Here is a 13,182-nt window from a genome sequence, read left to right as displayed (position 1 = left end):
TCAACTAGTAAAAAGCCACAGAACATGGATGCACTGAGCAACACCCAGGAGTAACTCACGCCACCAGAGAAACACCAGCTCTGCAAGGAAAGGCCTGGCTTTCTAAACAGTGAGGGGAGACCAGTAAAACCAGCCCAGTGTCTGTGATTCCTCCAGGTTTCCAGGTTTTAAAGCCCAGGCTACTGCTGAGAGGGATCAGGTTACATCTGCCAGCTGCGCCAGAACTTTCCTCTTAACCCTTTCCAACCCACTACCTGGATGTGAAACTTCATTTCACTGACTAGAAAGAGCATCTTCAGTCTTTGCATCACCGCCCTGCCAACCCCACCCCCGTTTTCTTCCTGCATGCAAGTTACTGGCCAATGCCCACACTGACTTTCATGCCTCCACCTTATCTCCAGAAGTCTGTGTTGAAGGCAGAGACCTTGTGTGTCACATCTCCAATGCCCAACACGCTGTTCGAGTCATAGTAAATGCTTATAGAAGTGTTTGTTCCGTAAATGGCCATCTCTTGGGACACCTAATTGCAGGGGGTGGTCCATAATAACAAAACTATCTTTTTTTTTTTTCATCATGAGCACAGACCTTGTCCAAGATCCTTAAGTTGTCAAAGACCTGGAGATTGATTCATTCAGTCAGTCATTGACATTTACTCATTCATTCACTAGACATTTTTGATAATGAACTTTTTTTTTTTAGATAACAAAAATGGGAAACGGGTTTCAGAAATTTCTGCTTAGGGATCTAATATTCCTCACTAGATTCAGGACTCTCTCTAAAAGTTGGGGAAATTCTTTAGAGGGCATGGGATAAAGAGATGGATAGGTGGAATCTCTTCCTACAGTCCTTCCGCAGCTAAATGCTAGAAAATCGTTAGCAGAAAATCTATCCGAGCACACAGAACAGCAGCTGTATAATGTAGATACATAATCCTGGATATTTGCATGCCAGGAGGGAATAGAATGTATGGTTAAGAGGACAAACTTTGGTGCCAAACAACCTGAGCTCAGTTTTTAGTTCTGCCTCTAAGTATGGGAACGAATTTGGACGCTGAGCCCCTTGTTCTGGGTGAATGTGGGAAGCAGCTGACTGGGCATTAAGGAACTAAACCCTTGCATCCCCCTTGAACAATCACTTTTATGAGGGAAGGTTTTTGAGTTTACCCAGTGCTGTCCTGGGAACCGCTTCTCAGCTGGAGGCAGTTGGAAATAGATAATTTCAGCCTTAGATTCTAAGGCCATCAAGGCTGCCGCTTTATTTTATCACTTTATGGTTCAGCACACATGATCATGAAGTGAGTCCTGGCAGTCCGCTCAGCCTCTACACATTTACTGCCCTCTTTCCAGTAGAAGGAAGGCATTCTGGAACAGTGGAGCTTTCTCCAGGGGTTGTAGAGTCACAGGTACCAAAACCTGATGAGTCCCTTGTGCTCTTCACCTGGTAGAGAGAGGTCACAGGGTTACTATTTCAGGGGCACTTGCCTGAAGAGGACACAATCAGTCCAGGAGAAGATCAAAAACAGAGATGGAAAAGGAGACCTCAATTTACAAAGGTGGGTGGTGGAAGGAAGTAAAGGGAAGAGAATCATTCATATTCATTCACTGAGCACTTACAAAGGCCCATAAATGGCATAAGAGGGTTCTGCACCTGCCATCACAGGAGGGGGTCTTTCTGTAGCCGGTTGCTTCTGTAACTAAAAAAATGGCATTCCGTGATAAAGAAATCATGTACATGCCTACGCTTCTGTTTTCTTATCTATAAAATGGAAACAATTCCTATATAGAGTTCAGCAAGCTTTTTCTCAAAAGGGCCAGATATTAAATATTTTCAACATTGCAGGCCATACAGTCTCCATTGCAACGACTCAACTTTGCTATTACGGCATGCAAGACATTACATAAAGGAATGGGCAGGGGCCGATTTGGTCTGTGGGCCAAAGTTTGCCATCTCCTGATCTAATCCACCCAATGTATAGGGTGTTGTGAAGATTAATGAGCTAATCCAAGTAACATTTTTTAGTACATAATATGGCAGGTCAATGGTCAGTAAACATTAGCTATTATCAATGCTCAGATTTTAGACTCTCCCAGCTGTATGTGCTGACTTTGCTCACTTTAGTGAGTGGTATAGTCCTCAGAGCTCCCCAGGAGATATTTCCAGCCCTCCCCTCTTGGGCATGTGGTGGGTGTCATGGGTTGGATTCTCTGAGAACCCTGAGATGGAGTTTCATGTACAGGGGATTTATTCAGGAGTGTCCTTGGGAGCAACACCTATGGAGAGGAGGGAAGGAAGCAAGACTGGGCAGAGACAGAAGTCAAGTTGCCCAGCAGGCTGAGCCAAATCCATAGGGATCTCTGGGGCTAAAATGGCTGTTGGAATTGCCCTACATTGGGTTAAAGTAGCTGGCCCTCGTAACCTTACCTGGAACAGTCACTGCATGTGGGCTGCCCTAGCAAGGGGGTAAGCCTTGGTTAAGGCAGCTCTGCAGCTCAGGTTTCCTGGAGGGTTCAATAGGTGATACCTGTCTGTGACAGCATGCCCAGCAACTAGGGGGACATGGGAGGGAGGGGAAGATGTGACCAATTCTGACCATGAAATGTGGATAGAAATGACAGTCACTTGCAGACTAAGCATTTATTGCTGCAAGACCCTCCAGAGCCCCTTGTCTCTATAGTGACCAGCAGTTTCAAGATGGTGGCAGCTCCATCAGTCTGGATCCCTGGCAGGACAACAGTGAACAAAATCCCCTATCAACCTGTAATGGAAACACAGTGTAAGTAAGACTCAAAACTGAGTTGAATGTTTTGAAGTGAAGATGCCCTTATAATCTTGAAAATTCAGGGAACTGGTTTGAAATCATCATTATCTTGCCAACATCATCATCATCTTGCCAACATCATCATCTCAGCTAACACTAGCATTTACATGAATTCACTAATATAATGTTCGCAATCTATGTACAACACAGTAGTATTATTATATTTATTTCTAGAGATGAGGAAACTGATGCTTATAGAGGTTCATTAGCTTCCAGCTCAGTGCCCATCTTTCTAAATAAAGTATTATTGGAACACAGCCATGCCCATTCATTACATAGTATGTAATTATGGCTGCTTTCCTGATACTGTGGCAGGGTTGAGTAGTTGAGTATAACCTTCAAATAACTTTCCAGAAAAAGTATTGTCCCCCCCCTCCCCCACCACTCTACACAAAGCCTGGTTCCAGACCCACATTTTCTGACTCCAGAGACACCGTGCATAATTCAGATATAAGTAAACCCTAGGTAGGCTTGGAATCTGTACAGGTGTTATAAAACCTTCCCGTTTCTATTATCCTAACTGGACATTTTTTAATTTAAAACTTTCGTGACATTTATTTCTAGCAACACGACAGACTCTGTATCCTAAAAATCCTTCCCTGAAAAACACCTATAAAATGTTGGATAAAATGAATAGCTGACTTGGCAAGAAATTAAGGTATATCCTCAGAGGCAAAAAATGAAGTAGAAGCCAGAATCCACAGTGAGCTGGTAAATGCTCACTCAAGCAGGCCTTAAGGCCTCAAGACCCCTGAGATCCTTTGCCTTCTGGGGTGGGGGTGGGGGACAGAGATACAACAAGGCAGTAGAGTGTCAGCATAAAGCCTGTGGAATAAATCCCCCCAAAGCCCCCATTTCCAGTGAGAGAGCAGTCTAGAAAGTATTTGCCTTGCAAAGGGGTACAGCAAAGAAAAGTTTTGTGTCTCAGCTTTGATTTTAGTTGAAAGAAAAAAAAGTCCTCTCCCCCCCTCACCTCAGTCCCCCGGTTGAACCTCAGTCTGTGGTTCAAATTCACACTACTTGCCTATTCCGAAACTATTTTAGGCCAAAGAAGCTAATTAAAATAGTCCTGGATTAGTAGTTCCCAGGCACTTGGCAAACTAAACACAAATAGAAGGAATACTCTCTCAAGTTAAGTCTCATAAAATTCTCACAGATAATGCCCCAACAAAAATGAGCTCCCAGTAAAAAATCACAAGACTACTCACAGAGCAAGACATCATGAGACAGAGTTAGCAGAAACATCAAGCAGCAGAATCAGATACCCAAGGTCTTTAGGGTGAATTATCATGTGTAGTGGGACCTGGCCAACGTTTTCTCCAAAGGGCCAGGTAGTATATATTTTAAGTTTTGCAAGCTATACCATCTGCATCAAAAAGACTCAACTTAAAAACAAAAACAAAAGCAAACACAAAATGAAAAATAAAAAAGGACTCAACTTTGTTTTTTAGAGTGAAAGCAGACACAGGTGTTATGTAAACTAATGGGCTTAGATGTGTTCTAATAAACCTTTATTTACAAAGATAGTGAGTGTGACAGATTTGGCCAGCAGGTCATAGTTTATAAAATAAATATGTTTTCTAAAATTTTTTAATTTAATATACGAGCAAAAAATAAAACATTATCATGAGTGTCAAGGCAGATTCTTAACTTCTGGAAGTAGAAGGTGTGGTTGAACTTTTAAGATTCAATATACGAGTTAACCAACAGATTAGAACAACTGAAAAAACATAATTATTAAGCTGAAAGCTGGACATGACAAAATTACTTAAGATATAGCACAGAGAGACAAAGAGGAGGAAATTATTTAAAAAGATTAATAAATGTGGAAGTCTGAGTGAGTAGGGAAAAATGGGAGAGAGACAATATTCAAGAATTTTCATGGACCCCTAAAGTTAGGACATACAAAATATTCCAAAAAAAATTATAGCCAGAGTCATCCTGGTGCAACTGCAGAACATTAAAGACAAATTGACTAGTTTAAAAAGAGCCCAAACAACAAGAGAGCTTAACCTGCTTGATATCTGATTTCTCACCAACAACAAGAGACACCAAAATACTGTAAGATAATGTCTTCAAGGTGCTGAAAAATAACTGTCAATCTATGATTGTATATCCAGCAAAATTTATGTTTCAAGAAGGAGGACAAAACAGAGATGGGTTTAGATGAACAAAAGCTAATTTACTATCAACAGATCCTTAGTGCAGAAGGGGGATAGACAGATACTTGACGTAAGAAGGATGGCAACCAAGTGACCAAGAAAATGGGGATCAGGTGGATACATACAAACAAACATCAACACTAATGGTAACACCTGATTGTTGAAATTAAAAATATTGAGGGAGGGGGTGGCACATGGGCTTCTAAAATAGAAGTAATACTCTGTTTCTTAAAATAGTAGATACATAAGTGTTCAAGAGTGTGTGTGTGTGTGTGTGTGTGTGCGCGCGCGCGTGTGCACATACACTCTATGCATGATACATTTTGCAAAACATTTTTAACAGAAATAAAATACTGGACAATGATAGCCTATAAACTGGAAAGGGTTAAAACACTAAGTTTTAGGACGAGGGTAAATATAACAACCCTAGCCATTAAAAATAAAAAAACAGATTCTATAAGTTCCCAACTAGGAGAGGAGGAAAAAAAATAGAATGATAACTTCCGAAGACAAGTAGAAAGCATGAAAAAGGTGGTAAAAAATCTTTTTTACCAGATGCATCAATGATCACTAATGCATCAATGGAGTAGTGATAAATTGCATCAATTTATCCATCAGATGCATCAATGATCACTAATGAATTAACTACTAATGAATTAAACTTTACAGTTAAAAGTTCATTTTTTATTTTTTATTTAAAAAAAAATTTTTTTAACGTTTATTTATTTTTGAGACAGAGAGAGACAGAGCATGAACAGGTGAGGAGAAGAGAGAGAGGGAGACACAGAATCTGAAACAGGCTCCAGGCTCTGAGCTGTCAGCACAGAGCCCGACGCGGGGCTCAAACTCATGGACCGTGAGATCATGACCTGAGCCGAAGTCGGACGCTTAACCGACCAAGCCACCCAGGCGCCCCAAAAGTTCATTTTTTAAAAATCCAGCTATATTCTTCTTACAAGAAACACTTAAAACATAAGTACAACAAACGTTTGAAAGTCAAATAATTGAAAAAGCCCTAGGGGCGCCTGGGTGGCGCAGTCGGTTAAGCGTCCGACTTCAGCCAGGTCACGATCTCGCGGTCCGTGAGTTCGAGCCCCGCGTCAGGCTCTGGGCTGATGGCTCGGAGCCTGGAGCCTGTTTCCGATTCTGTGTCTCCCTCTCTCTCTGCCCCTCCCCCGTTCATGCTCTGTCTCTCTCTGTCCCAAAAATAAATTAAAAAAAAATGTTAAAAAAAAGAAAAAGCCCTATATGGCAAATGAATTTTTCCAGCAAACAAAGATGACTTTCTATTTGCTCTCTGGAGTAACTTTTGAATCCTCATAGAAAGTGATGTTAAAATAAAACAAAGAAAAGAAATTAAAGGTGAAGAGAGAAATGAGAAAAAACCAGATTCAAAATTAATATTCTCTGACAAACCTAAAAATATGGAAAAATAGTTCAACCAGTACTATCCCTGTGGAATTCAAGCAAGTATTGGTGGAAACCTGGGGTAGTTTCACTACTGGTAGTAGTGAGTCAGAAAGAAATGCAATCTGTCAACTAGACTTCAATTAAAAAATAAATTGATTTTGGGGACCCTGGGTGGCTCGGTCGGTTGTGTCCAACTTTGGCTCAGGTCGTGATCTCATGGTTCGTGAGTTCAAGCCCCAAGTCAGGATCTGTGCTTACAGCTCAGAGCCTGGAGCCTGCTTCCAATTCTGTGTCTCACTCTCTCTCTGCCCCTCCCCTGCTCACGCTCTGTGTGTGTGTGTCTCTCTCTCAAAAATAAATAAACATTAAAAAAGATTTTTTTTAATAAATTGCTTTTAAAATAAATGCAATTTATCACTACTCCAGTTTGTGTCAGATTTCTTGACTTAAAAATGAAGTTTACAGAAAAATCAGATAATGAGACAAAGGATGATATATAGTCATTTTTCATTGTACATACAACTCTGAAATCTGTGAGAGATTATTCATTTAAATATAAGGATGCTAGGAAAAATTACCTAATAAATCACTTAGAAGTGAGAATGGCTTTCAAAATCAGAGTCAAAAATCTATGCATGAAGGTAGAGGGTTGTGCCATCAAATTGAGAAAGATTAGGAGGAACCTCAATGAATAACATAGGAATGGTTAAAGAATGAAGCACATGTAGAATAAAATGTTTTTATAACTATTTTAGTGGCATTTGGAAAGACCCATGCTATAGTTAGTGGATGAAATAATATTCAAAACTCTAAATACAAAATGACCACAAACACATGTGTTTGAATTTGTAAAATGCATCTAGAAACAGGACTGGGGGGAAAACCAGAATATTAAGAGTGATGGGATATGAATAATTTGGACCTTCTACTTTATACTCTATTTCTGAAGATTTTTACAATGAGCACTTTTATAATCAGAGAACAGAATAATTTTATTTTACATCTTTAACACTTTGTTAGCTTATATACATAATGGTTCAGAATCCTTGTGAATGAAAAAGTATGGGAAAAATGAGTCCTGCAAAGAGAAAACACCCCAAGCCTTTAAGAGGACATTTTAAGAGACAGGGAAATTGCTGTATTTCTAATTTGTACGTAACTTGATATAAAGTCACTTCCTCACTTCAAGTTTCAAGAATGTGCAACAAAACCACACCCAGAGGTTGCTATGGCTACAGAGGTAAACCTGATTAGGCCAGCATTCACTGTGCTTCAGAGGTGAGGCCAGAGAAAGAATGCAGGGTTGGCCTTTGTGCGTCCCTCTCTCCTCCGCCAACTGTCCCCTTTCTGTCTCTTCCACGCCACCTCTTAGCCACCAGTGTCATCAACACTGTCAGACCCTGCCCTTCCCACTTCTCTCCTCTCTGAGCCTCTACAGAGTGCTGCCCTTTTCTGAGCACCTCCCTTACCATAAGCTCTGGAAGGCAGGATTTGTTTCCTGCCCAGGACCTGCCCATGGTAGGTGCCCAATAAATATTTGTTGACCAAAGGAATGAATGAAAGAAATGAAATGAATGGAGGTACATCCTTTGCCTCCTTTGTGGCATCCTTCAATAGGGCCATTCTCCAAGATTCCAGGCTCCATTACTTTTTCTTTTCCTCTATACCTTTCTCCTAGATGATCTGTCTTTGCTTTCCCTAACACTCAGGAAAACGAGCCCGACTGTTCAACTCTACCTCACCTTTTGGTCCATCTGCTTTCACTTGGACCTACAGACATTCCTTATTCTCTTCCCCAACTCATCATTTTCTCTCCATTCTTCTTCCTAAGAGCTGCAGCTCAGTTAACATCACCACCATCCCCACAACAGTCTAGATTGAAACTTTTACTCTCCTGTAACCCTTCCTGATGAGTGCTGCTGTCCCTCTGGGATCCTATCCCTCCCATCTAGTCCATTCCCACTGCCCCTGTTCTGCTTCTCACCAAGGTCTTCACCAAACCCCAAGGAATTTCCTGACTTTGACTCTGCATTTCCCGTGCCTGCTGGGTTCTTTTTCCAAACCACAGAACTCATAAAGTTCCCAACTTGCCCCTTCAGAATAAAACCCAAGCACACAAGGCCCCTCCCGGTCTGATTTGGTCTCTTTCCTGTTCCATCTCCTGTCATTCATCCCCATAGCCACCACTCCGCCATCCTCAGTGTCCTTCAGTCTCCTTCTGCCTCCCCACACTTCTGGACAGTCAGCGCTGCCTTCAAGCCCCCTCCGGGATTGCTCACATTTCCCGGACTGCCTGGATGCCATTCTCCCCACCACTCGGCCTCTCAAATTGCCCTGCCTCCTCTGAAGCCCAGATCAAGTGTCACCTCTGCTGAGAAGCCCTTTTCCAAACCTTCAGTCAGGATTAAGGGCACTCTCTTCCGTGGTCAGATAGGATCTCAATTATGCCTCCATTAGAGCACGGCTCAAGGTTGCCGGCTACAGGTGGCTGGACAGAGGGGGACAGTGAAGTGCCCTCCAGAACCTGAGCGTGGAGATGTGTGGTTTCCCTCCTAGAGTGAGCCCATGAAGACAACACATTACAGAAAGGACCAAAGAGCCGGCTAGGCTTACAGGAATTGCTCGTTTTACTAGAACAGCTGTAGCTTTTAGCCAGTGATGTTAATGTAGCTGCAGAAGGCTGTATTAACAGTAGCAGGGGCTGTCAGAGAAGGTGGGTTCCATAGCAGCACATCCTGGTGTTTTCCCAACCTTCTCCAGGAGGGATGATGCTAATGGATGATGGTGGGGTGGATGCAGTGGGCAGGGATGAGCATTAGATTCCAGACACTGGAATGATGTTGTGTGGTGAGGGACAGGGCTAGTTTCTTCTTCTGGTCTCACCTTGACCTGAACTAGCTATCCTGGAGGTCTACACCCAATTTGGTCATGCTTATCAGGAAAGCTCGAGAAAGCTAGTGTCACAGTTGGGTAAGTGCCGCAGTATGCAGAAAGGGCAGCCCTCTAGAAATCAATCCAGTCCCTGAGTGGCTTTTGCTTGTTTTTAGCCTGTACGTCCCACACATTTTGTTTTTAGCCTGTCCATCAGTCTTTGCTTTTGGTGCCTTGTCAAGTCCATCACGAACTCTGTTGTCATATTCAGATGAACTTACAGAGTCCAGTTTCTGGACCTGTAAGGTTGAGGACAGGTCCACCAATCATGGCAATGACCCTGGGCAGCAGCCAGCCAACCAGCCATCTCTGCCCCTCACCACCATCACTCAAAGCTAAGAATTAGAGTTAACTGGGCGTGGCTGTGTTTCTCCAACAAGAACAGGGATTGACAAATATTCCTGTAGAGTTAGAGGCTCATACAGTCAATATTTTAGGTTATGTGGACCATAAGGCCCCCGTGGCAACTACTCAATTTTGCTGTTATAATGAGTGCTAAGACAGACGTAGACAATATAAAAGTGAATGGGTGTGTCTGATTCCAATAAAATATTACTTACAAAAATAGTCAGCAAACCAGATTCAGCCCACAGGCCACAGTTTGCCAAACCCTTCAGCAGACTGAGTTCTTTTTTTTAAATTGAGATGCAATTGACATACGACATTATATTAGTTTCAGGTGTACAACATAATGATTTGATATTTGTACATACTGTGAAATGATCACCACAGTAAGGCTAATTAACATCCATGACCAAACTTTCTTCTTGTGACCAGAACTCTTCAGATCTATCCTCTAAGCAACTTTCAAATATACAATGCAGTATTATTAACTACAGTCACTATGCTGTTCATTATATCCTCATGACTTACTGATTTTATAACTGAAAGTTTGTACCATTTGACACCCTTCACCCATTTCGCTCACCCAGATTATGAGTTTTTGATGGCAGCAATGGTGTGGTTCCTCTGTGGGGCTGCCTGTGTATGCATACATATGACATACTCACTGGGTCTGTAGAGTGGGACTAACGATCTTCCCCTTCGTCCTGGACCTTTGAATAGTAGTGTTCATGGTCAACACAGAACCATGCTGTCTGGAAGGAATCCTAGAGGTGCCTCGTCAGTGAAGAAATCCTTGTATAGTTTCCTTGACTCGTGACATCTACTCACTTACACTCCTGTGATGCCTCTGCTTTAGTGCAATAATCTGTTTACCTGCCTGATGGCTGCTGGGGACTTCATTCTTACGGTTACTTCCGAGAGCTACACAGTAAATTGTTGCTGTACAGTTGACACTTTGGAGGCAGAAGAGACAAATTGTCTGTTGAAAGCCTATAGTCATCTTCTTGGCTGTAAACTCAGCTGTGAAGTCACCTGCCTTCTGCTGATTGGGATGGAGGCTGCTGCCCCTGCAGTGGGCAAATGCAGTCCTCATGCTGTGGGCACTCGGACCGGGGGTTCACTGCAGCCGGGACCCTGGCAAAGATGAAGGCTCCAAGGAGGCTGAACAAGTTCTTTCAGGTGCTCATATCCACTCCACAGAGACCCTCTTTGGATTCTGAGCTCTTGAAAAGCATCATCTTTGAATCCTAACTAAGCAGAGAGAAAAATACTTGGCACATGGCAGGCGCTCAGTAAAACTCCCGTGGGTTGCCTCAGGAGGCATTTCTGTAGCCTGGTTACCCGAATCTGTATCCGACCTGCATCTGACCTTGGCAGAGCCTCCAGTGACCTCCTAACAGGGGCGCCCAGATACTTCAAAGTCTTACCCATCATATCAATTCTACAGCACTTCAAAATTTACAAAGTGCTTTCACATGGCCCTTCTCTCTTTTAATCAACACTGAAACCCTACAAGGTTTAGGTATCTCCAATGTCCCCAGGCCTCACCAACTTGTGAGGTCCCATTAAAAAGAAGGCTCTGTCAGTAGGACTCTAAGCCCTCAACAGCCGCCTGACTGCCCCACCCAATGCCTTCAGCTAAAACATCTTCCAGTGGCTTCTGGGTGTCCTAGAAGATGGCACAGATTAGCTCATGAATAAGTGTGTGACACCCCTCTGCTCATCCTTCCTCATGGTCACACACCCACAGCCCACAAGCCACTGGAGAGCCACATTTGGATGCTGATGTTTGCTGTGAGCCCTTGGGCTGCTGCAGGTGCCCGGTGGGATGGGAAGAGTCATTCTGCCCCATCTTCAGGTGAGGCTTTATCACCTGGACCCCACGGCCCTGCTCCACTCCAAGCCCCCTGCACTGGGCTGGAGGTGGGGGTCAGAGACAGAGAAACTCATACCCTAGATGGGGGATGAGAGCACAGGACACAGATGCCATACTGACCTTCCATTGTCCTCCTGTCACCTTTGGGCCTCCCGCATTCAAGGACACCCAGAAAGCCCCGATCTTCTTGAGCTAAGAAGAGGGAAATCCTCGTGTATACTGTCTCATCCATGCAAATGGCTCCAGAGAAATGTCATTTGTTCTGCCATGTCATTCCTGCTAAGCCTCAGCCAGCTCTACTATCTAAGTGTCATCTCCCCACTTGATGGTCAATACCATAAAGGTTCACATCTCATTTAAAGAAGAGGAGAAATGGGGCTTAAAACCCATGTGTTTGACTTTGAACCCTTCCTCCTGTCACCTTACGGCAACCAAACACTTAACGTTCTACCTCATCTTCTCATTGAACAAAATCTGGTTCATTTTCTACACTGAAAAATGTCTGTGCTAAAGTCTACCCATTCCGGATTCCTCCTTCCTCTTCCCATGTGTGGTTATTTAGCAGCACCAAGAAGTGGGAGGGAGGGTCACTGGCTCCAAGAAAAGGTCACTGCCATAGGCAGCTAACGCCACAGAATATTTTCTTTATGGAAGTAATTTTGGCAGGACCTGGTTGTTTTCTGTAGACATTTCAAGCAACCGAAATAAGGATCATGATTGCACTGTATTTCTAAACAAGTGAAAGCTGCCTCTGTTTAGCCAATGCTTCCCCCTACCCTCTAAGAAGTGGGAAATTTACAATAAAAGTAATTCACCTCATTTTTTCATCCTCCTCACAATGCAACCTCTGACCTTTGGAGCCTCCACCAAGAGCCAGAGTGTAGACTACTAAATAGGAAAAAGAAATGTGGACCACAGGAAAGGAAGAGTTCATCATATAAAGTGTTACATTAAAGCCATTGTCTCAGATGTTTTGGATACTCTACTTTTCAGTTTAAGAAAGCAAATCTGAAACAGAACAATTACATCACAAATGGAACATTTATATAGTTACTGGGATAGGAAAACGTTCGGCAGAGAAAGGCTGCACGATTTCAATGAGATCCAGGTGGAGCAGCCCTTTCAGCAAATGTCTACGCATCAGCCCATAAAAATGATGGAAAAGGCATAAGAATAAAAGCAACAAAGTGCCAGGTGCTCATCCTCACATCCCCTCTGAGCTCGTCCTTTCCAGCTGCTTCTATGGCCCACTCTCCCCTTCTCACGTGCCTCCTGGGGTCTTTCTGTGCATTGTCCTCCTTCCTTCCCTGACCTACCAGGCAACCAGAGTCTCTCCTGACCCAGGGCTGGGGAGGGCAGCAGGGAGAAAAAAATGATCAAGAAGACCAGTAAAAGTAACAACAACAGCTTCTAGATTCCTTGCTAAGCACCACGCACTGGGTCAGGTGTTTTGCATGGATGGTCTCGTGTAATCACAACAGCCCTAGATAGTGAGTTCTATAACTGATCCCATCTTATAGTGGAGGAAAATGAGGCTTAGAAAGGTTAAATATCCTTGGGAATGCAAGCTGGTGCAGCCACTCTGGAAAACAGTATGGAGGTTCCTCAAAAAACTAAAAATAGAACTACCCTACAACCCA

The sequence above is a fragment of the Neofelis nebulosa genome, chromosome 9 (assembly GCF_028018385.1).
Source record: "Neofelis nebulosa isolate mNeoNeb1 chromosome 9, mNeoNeb1.pri, whole genome shotgun sequence".
Lineage (NCBI taxonomy): Eukaryota > Metazoa > Chordata > Mammalia > Carnivora > Felidae > Neofelis > Neofelis nebulosa.
Note: the sequence above shows the minus strand (reverse complement) of the source record.